Genomic DNA, 7,913 nt, shown 5'->3' with positions numbered 1-7,913 from the left:
TTAAAATAAGTTAGTCTTTGAGAAATTATAGTTTATGTGTACAGCTTCTTTCTTTTTTTTTTTTAGAAACCTATAAGTTTTAAATACTTATGTTTATCATAAGATTTTAGAGCATTTAAAGAGCTTTAAATTGACATTAATAAAACATTTTAAAAATTGCTTTTTTTCGAGTAATTAAAGTTTTTGTGTACAGATTATTTCTTTTCTTTTAAAAACCCTATATATTTTAATAATAAAAGTTTTATATCAGTTTGTAGAGCAGTAAAGAGATTTTAAATGACCATGTTATAACATTTTAGAATTATTTAGTTTTGGAGTTATTAAAGTTTTTGTGTACGAAGTAATTCTTTTTTTTAGACACCTTATGTATTTTAAATACTTTTGCTTAACATCTTGTTGTTGAGCATTAAAAGAGCTTTAAAATGGCTATTCAAAGACTTGTTAAAATAAGTTAGTCTTTGAGAAATTATAGTTTATGTGTACAGATACTTTCTTTTTTTTTAAAAAAAATTTATAAGTTTTAAATAGTTAAGTTTTAAATCTAATTGTAGAGCATGAAATGATCTTTAAAATGACCATGTTTAACATTTTAGAATTATTTATTTTCGAGTTATTAAAGTTTTTGTGTAAAAAGTACTTCTTTTTTTTTAGACAACCATATGTATTTTAAATACTTTTGCTATAATCATGTTGTTAGGCATTAAAAGAGCTTTAAATTTGCTATTTTAAAGCATTTTAAAATAAATTTGTCTTTGAAAAATGTAAGATTCTGTGTACAGCTACTTTCTTTTTTTTTTAGAAAACCTATAAGTTTTAAATACTTATGTTTATCATAAGATTTTAGAGCATTTAAAGAGCTTTAAATTGACATTAATAAAACATTTTAAAAATTTCTTTTTTCGAGTATTTAAAGTTTTTGTATACAGATTAATTCTTTTTTTTAAATACTCTCTATAATTTTAATTATGAAAGTTTTATATCAGTTTGTAGAGCAGTAAAAGAGCTTTTAAATGACCATGTTATAACATTTTAGAATTATTTATTTTTCGAGTTATTAAAGTTTTTGTGTAAAAAGTACTTCTTTTTTTTAGACACCCTATGTATTTTAAATACTTTTGCTATAATCATATTGTTGGGCATTAAAAGAGCTTAAAATTTACTATTTTAAAACATTTTAAAATAAATTTGTGTTTGAAAACGTAAGTTTATGTGTACAGCTACTTTCTTTTTTTTTTAGAAAACCTATAAGTTTTAAATACTTATGTTTATCATAAGATTTTAGAGCATTTAAAGAGCTTTAAATTGACATTAATAAACATTTTAAAAAATTGCTTTTTTTCGAGTAATTAAAGTTTTTGTGTACAGATTACTTCTTTTTTTTTAAAATCCCTATATATTTTAATAATTAAAGTTTTATATCAGTTTGTAGTGCAGTAAAAGAGCTTTTAAATGACCATGTTATAACATTTTAGAATTATTTAGTTTTGGAGTTATCAAAGTTTTTGTGTACGAAGTACTTCTTTTTTTTAGACACCCTATGTATTTTAAATACTTTTGCTATAATCATGTTGTTGGGCATTAAAAGAGCTTTAAATTTGCTATTTTAAAACATTTTAAAATAAATTAGTCTTTGAGAAATTATAGTTTATGTGTACAGCTTCTTTCTTTCTTTTTTAGAAAACCTATAAGTTTTAAATAGTTAAGTTTTAAATCTAATTGTAGAGCATGAAATGATCTTTAAAATGACCATTTTTTAACATTTTAGAATTATTTATTTTTCGAGTTATTAAAGTTTTTGTGTAAAAAATACTTCTTTTTTTTAGACACCCTATGTATTTTAAATACTTTTGCTATAATCATGTTGTTGGGCATTAAAAGAGCTTTAAATTTGCTATTTTAAAACATTTTAAAATAAATTTGTCTTTGAAAACGTAAGTTTATGTGTACAGCTAATTTCTTTTTTTTTTAGAAAACCTATCAGTTTTAAATACTTAGGTTTATCATAAGATTTTAGAGCCTTTTAGAAGCTTTAAATTGTTATTATTAAAATATTTAAAAAATCTTTTTTTTCGAGTAATTAAATTTTTTCTGTACATATTACTTCTTTTTTTTAAAAACCCTATATATTTTAATAATTAAAGTTTTATATCAGTTTGTAGAGCAGTAAAAGAGCTTTTAAATGACCATTTTTTAACATTTTAGAATTATTTAGTTTGAATTTATCAAGGTTTTTGTGTACGAAGTACTTCTTTTTTTTAGACATCCTATGTATTTTTATTACTTTTGCTTAACATCTTGTTGTTGAGCATTAAAAGAGCTTTAAAATGGCTATTTTAAAACATGTTGAAATAAGTTAGTCTTCGAGAATTTATGGTTTATGTGTACAGCTTCTTTCTTTTTTTTTAGAAAACCTATAAGTTTTAAATACTTATGCTTATCATAAGATTTTAGAGCATTTAAAAGCTTTAAATTGACATTATTAAAATATTTAAAAAATCTTTTTTTTCGAGTAATTAAAGTTTTTGTGTACATATTACTTCTTTTTTTTATAAACCCTATATATTTTAATAATTAAAGTTTTATATCAGTTTGTAGAGCATTAAAAGAGCTTTTAAATGACCATGTTATAACATTTTAGAATTATTTAGTTTTGGAGTTATCAAAGTTTTTGTGTACGAAGTACTTCTTTTTTTTAGACACCCTATGTATTTTAAATACTTTTGCTAAATCATGTTGTTGGGCATTAAAAGAGCTTTAAATTTGCTATTTTAAAACATTTTAAAATAAATTTGTCTTTGAAAACGTAAGTTTATGTGTACAGGTAATTTCTTTTTTTTTTAGAAAACCTATAAGTTTTAAATACTTAGGTTTATCATAAGATTTTAGAGCCTTTTAGAAGCTTTAAATTGTCATTATTCAAATATTTAAAAAATCTTTTTTCTCGAGTAATTAAATTTTTTGTGTACATATTTCTTTTTTTTTTAAAAACCCTATATATTTTATAATTAAAGTTTTATATCAGTTTGTAGAGCAGTAAAAGAGCTTTTAAATGACCATGTTATAACATTTTAAAATTATTTAGTTTTGGAGTTATCAAAGTTTTTGTGTACAAAGTACTTCTTTTTTTTAGACATCTTATGTATTTTTATTACTTTTGCTTAACATCTTGTTGTTGAGCATTAAAAGAGCTTTAAAATGGCTATTTTAAAACATGTTGAAATAATTTAGTCTTTGAGAAATTATAGTTTATGTGTACAGCTACTTTCTTTCTTTTTTTAGAAAACCTATAAGTTTTAAATAGTTAAGTTTTAAATCTAATTGTAGAGCATGAAATGATCTTTAAAATGACCATTTTTTAACATTTTAGAATTATTTAGTTTTTGGAGTTATTAAAGTTTTTGTGTACGAAGTACTTCTTTTTTTTAGACACCCTATGTATTTTAAATACTTTTGCTATAATCATGTTGTGGGCATTAAAAGAGCTTTAAATTTGCTATTTTAAAACATTTTAAAATAAATTTGTCTTTGAAAACGTAAGTTTATGTGTACAGCTAATTTCTTTTTTTTTTAGAAAACCTATAAGTTTTAAATACTTAGTTTTATCATAAGATTTTAGAGCCTTTTAGAAGCTTTAAATTGTCATTATTCAAATATTTAAAAAATCTTTTTTCTCGAGTAATTAAATTTTTTGTGTACATTTTACTTCTTTTTTTTTAAAAACCCTATATATTTTAATAATTAAAGTTTTATATCAGTTTGTAGAGCAGTAAAAGAGCTTTTAAATGACCATGTTATAACATTTTAAAATTATTTAGTTTTGGAGTTATCAAAGATTTTGTGTACGAAGTACTTCTTTTTTTTTAGACATTCTATGTATTTTAAATACTTTTGCTATAATCATGTTGTTAGGCATTAAAAGAGCTTTAAAATGGTTATTTTAAAACATGTCGAAATAAATTAGTCTTTGAGAAATTATAGTTTATGTGTACAGCTACTTTCTTTCTTTTTTTAGAAAACCTATAAGTTTTAAATAGTTAAGTTTTAAATCTAATTGTAGAGCATGAAATGATCTTTAAAATGACCATTTTTTAACATTTTAGAATTATTTATTTTTCGAGTTATTAAAGTTTTTGTGTAAAAATTACTTCTTTTTTTTAGACACCCTATGTATTTTAAATACTTTTGCTTAACATCTTGTGGTTAAGCATTAAAAGAGCTTTAATATGGCTATTCAAAGACTTTTTAAAATAAGTTAGTCTTTGAGAAATTATAGTTTATGTGTACAGCGTCTTTCTTTTTTTTTTAGAAAACCTATAAGTTTTAAATAGTTAAGTTTTAAATCTAATTGTAGAGCATGAAATGATCTTTTAAATGACCATTTTTTAACATTTTAGAATTATTTTTTTTCGAGTTATTAAAGTTTTTGTGTAAAAAGAACTTCTTTTTTTTAGACACCCTATTTATTTTAAATACTTTTGCTATAATCATATTGATAGGCATTAAAAGAGCTTAAAATTTGCTATTTTAAAATATTTTAAAATAAATTTGTGTTTGAAAACGTAAGTTTATGTGTACAGCTACTTTCTTTTTTTGTTAAGAAAACCTTTAAGTTTTAAATACTTATGATTATCATGAGATTTTAGAGCATTTAAAGAGCTTTAAATTGACCTTATAAGAACATTTTAAAAATTGCTTTTTTTCGAGTAATTAAAGTTTTTGTGTACAGATTTCATCTTTATTTTTAAAAACCCTATAATTTTAAATATTTAAGTTCTAATTGGGTGTAGCGCATTAAAAGAGCGTTAAAATGACTATGTTGTAACAATTTAGAATTTGTTCGTTTCCGACTTATTAAAGTTTTTGTGTACAAATTCTCCTTTTTTTTTAGACACCAAATGTGTTAAATACTTTGCTTAACATCATGTTGTTAAGCATTTAAAATGCATAAAATCGCATTTCAAAGTCTTGTTAAAATAAGTTAGTCTTTGAGAAATTATAGTTTTTTGTTACAGCTTCTTCTTTTTTTTTTAGAAAACCTATAAGTTTTAATTTATGTTTATCATAGCTTTAGAGCCATTTAAAGAGCTTTAAAATAGACATTATTAAAACATTTTAAAAATTGCTTTTTTTCGAGTAATTAAAGTCTTTGTTTATATATTCCATCTTTATTTTTAAAAAACCTATTAATTTTTAATATTCAAGTTCTAAATCAGGTTGTAGAGCATTAAAAGAGCTTAAAAATGACCATGTTGTAACATTTTAGAATTTGTTAGTTTCCGAGTTATTAAAGTTTTTGTTGTACAAAGTTCTCCTTTTTTTTTAGACGGAACTTGTATTCTAAATATTACTTTGCTTTTCTTAACATCATGTTGTTAGGCATTTAAAAAGCATTAAAATTGCTATTCCTAGACTTGTTAAAATAAGTGAGTCTTTGAGAAATTATAGTTTATGTGTACAGCTTCTTTCTTTTTTTTTAGAAAACCTATATGTTTTTATTACTTATGTTTATCATAAGATTTTAGAGCATTAAAAGAGCTTTAAATTGACATTATTGAAACATTTTAAAAATTGCTTTTTTTCGAGTAATTAATGTTTTTGTCTACAGATTCCATCTTTATTTTTAAAAACCCTATTAATTTTTAATATTTAAGTTCTAAATTAGGTTGTAGAGCATTAAAAGAGCTTTAAAATGAACATGTTGTAACATTTTAGAATTTTTTAGTTTTCGAGTTATTAAAGTTTTTGTGTACATATTACTTTTTTTTTTTAAAAACCCTATATATTTTAATAATTAAAGTTTATATCAGTTTGTAGAGCAGTAAAAGAGCTTTTAAATAACCATGTTATAACATTTCAGAATTATTTAATTTTGGAGTTATCAAAGTTTTTGTCTACGAAGTACTTCTTTTTTTTTAGACACCCTATGTATTTTAAATACTTTTGCTTAACATCTTGTTGTTGAGCATTAAAAGAGCTTTAAAATGGCTATTCAAAGACTTTTTAAAATAAGTTAGTCTTTGAGAAATTATAGTTTATGTGTACAGTCTCTCTCTCTCTCTTTTTTTAGAAAAACCATAAGTTTTCACTTACTTAGGTTTATCATAAGAGGTCAGAGCATTTCAAAGCTTAAATTGACATTATAAAATATTATAAAATCTTTTTTTTCGAGTAATAATTTTTTGTGTACATATAACTCTTTTTTTTAAAAGCCCTATATTTTAATAATCAAGTTTATATCAGTTTGTAGAGCAGTAAAAGAGCTTTTAAATGACCATGTTATAACATTTTAGAATTATTTAGTTTTTGAGTTATCAAAGTTTTTGTGTACGCAGTACTTCTTTTTTTAGACATCCTATGTGCTTTTATTACTTTTGCTTAACATCTTGTTGTTGAGCAATAAAAGAGCTTTAAAATGGGTATTTTAAAACATGTTAAAATAAGTTAGTCTTTGAGAAATTATAGTTTATGTGTAGAGATACTTTTTTTTATTTTGAAAAAAAATTTATAAGTTTTAAATAGTAATGATTTAAATCTATTTGTAGAGCATGAAATGATCTTTAAAATGACCATGTTTTAACATTTTAGAATTATTTATTTTTCAAAATAATAAAGTTTTTGTGTAAAAAGTACTTCTTTTTTTTATTTTAGACACCCTATGTATTTTTAATACTTTTGCAATAATCATGTTGTTAGGCATTAAAAGAGCTTTAAATTTGCTATTTTAAAGCATTTTAAAATATATTTGTCTTTGAAAAATATAAGATTCTGTGTACAGCAACTTTCTTTTTTTTTTGGAAAACCAATAAGTTTTAAATACTTAAGTTTAGCATAAGATTTTAGAGCATGTAAACAGCATTAAAATAACAATAATAAAACATTTTAAAATTTGCTTGTGTTTGAGTAATTGAAGTTTTTGTGTACAGATTTCTTCTTTATTTTTAAAAAACCCATATATTTTAAATATTTAAGTTCTAAATAAGGTTGTAGAGCATTAAAAGAGCTTTAAAATGACCATGTTGTAACATTTCAGAATTTTTTAGTTTTCGAGATATTAAAGTTTATGTGTACAAAGTTCTTCTTTTTTTTTAGACACCGCATGTATTTTAAATACCTTTGCTAAACATCATGTTGATAGGCATTAAAAAAGCATTAAAATTGCTATTCTTAGACTTGTTAAAATAAGTCAGTCTTTAAGAAATTATAGTTTATGTGTACAGCTTCTTTCTTTTTTTTTAGAAAACCTATAAGTTTTAAATACTTAGGTTTATCATAAGATTTTAGAGCATTTCAAAAGCTTTAAATTGACATTATTAAAATATTTAAAAAATCTTTTTTTCGAGTAATTAAAGTTTTTGTGTACATATTACTTCTTTTTTTTTTAAAAACCTTATATATTTTAATAATTAAAGTTTTATATCAGTTTGTAGAGCAGTAAAAGAGCTTTTAAATGACCATGTTATAACATTTTAGAATTATTTAGTTTTGGAGTTATCAAAGTTTTTGTGTACGAAGTACTTCTTTTTTTGACACACAAGTATTTTTAATCTTTTGCTATAATCATGTAGTTGGGCATAAAAAAGATTTAAATTGCTATTTTAAAACATTTTAAAATAATTTGTCTTTGAAAAAGTAAGTTTATGTGTACAGCTAATTTCTATTTTTTTAGAAAACCTGTAAGTTTTAAATAATTAATGTTGATAATAAGATTTTAGAGCAGTTTCAAAAACTTAAATTGACAGTTATTAAAATATTAAAAAAATCTTTTTTTCGAGTAATTAAAGTTTGTGTACATATTACTTCTTTTTTTTTTAAAAACCCTATATATTTGAATAATTAAAGTTTTATATCAGTTTGTAGAGCAGTAAAAGGGCTTTTAAATGACCATGTTATAACAGTTTAGAATTATTTAGTTT

Source organism: Polistes fuscatus, unplaced genomic scaffold, assembly GCF_010416935.1.
Source record: "Polistes fuscatus isolate 324 unplaced genomic scaffold, CU_Pfus_HIC Scaffold4, whole genome shotgun sequence".
In the NCBI taxonomy this organism is placed as follows: Eukaryota; Metazoa; Arthropoda; class Insecta; order Hymenoptera; family Vespidae; genus Polistes; species Polistes fuscatus.
Note: the sequence above shows the minus strand (reverse complement) of the source record.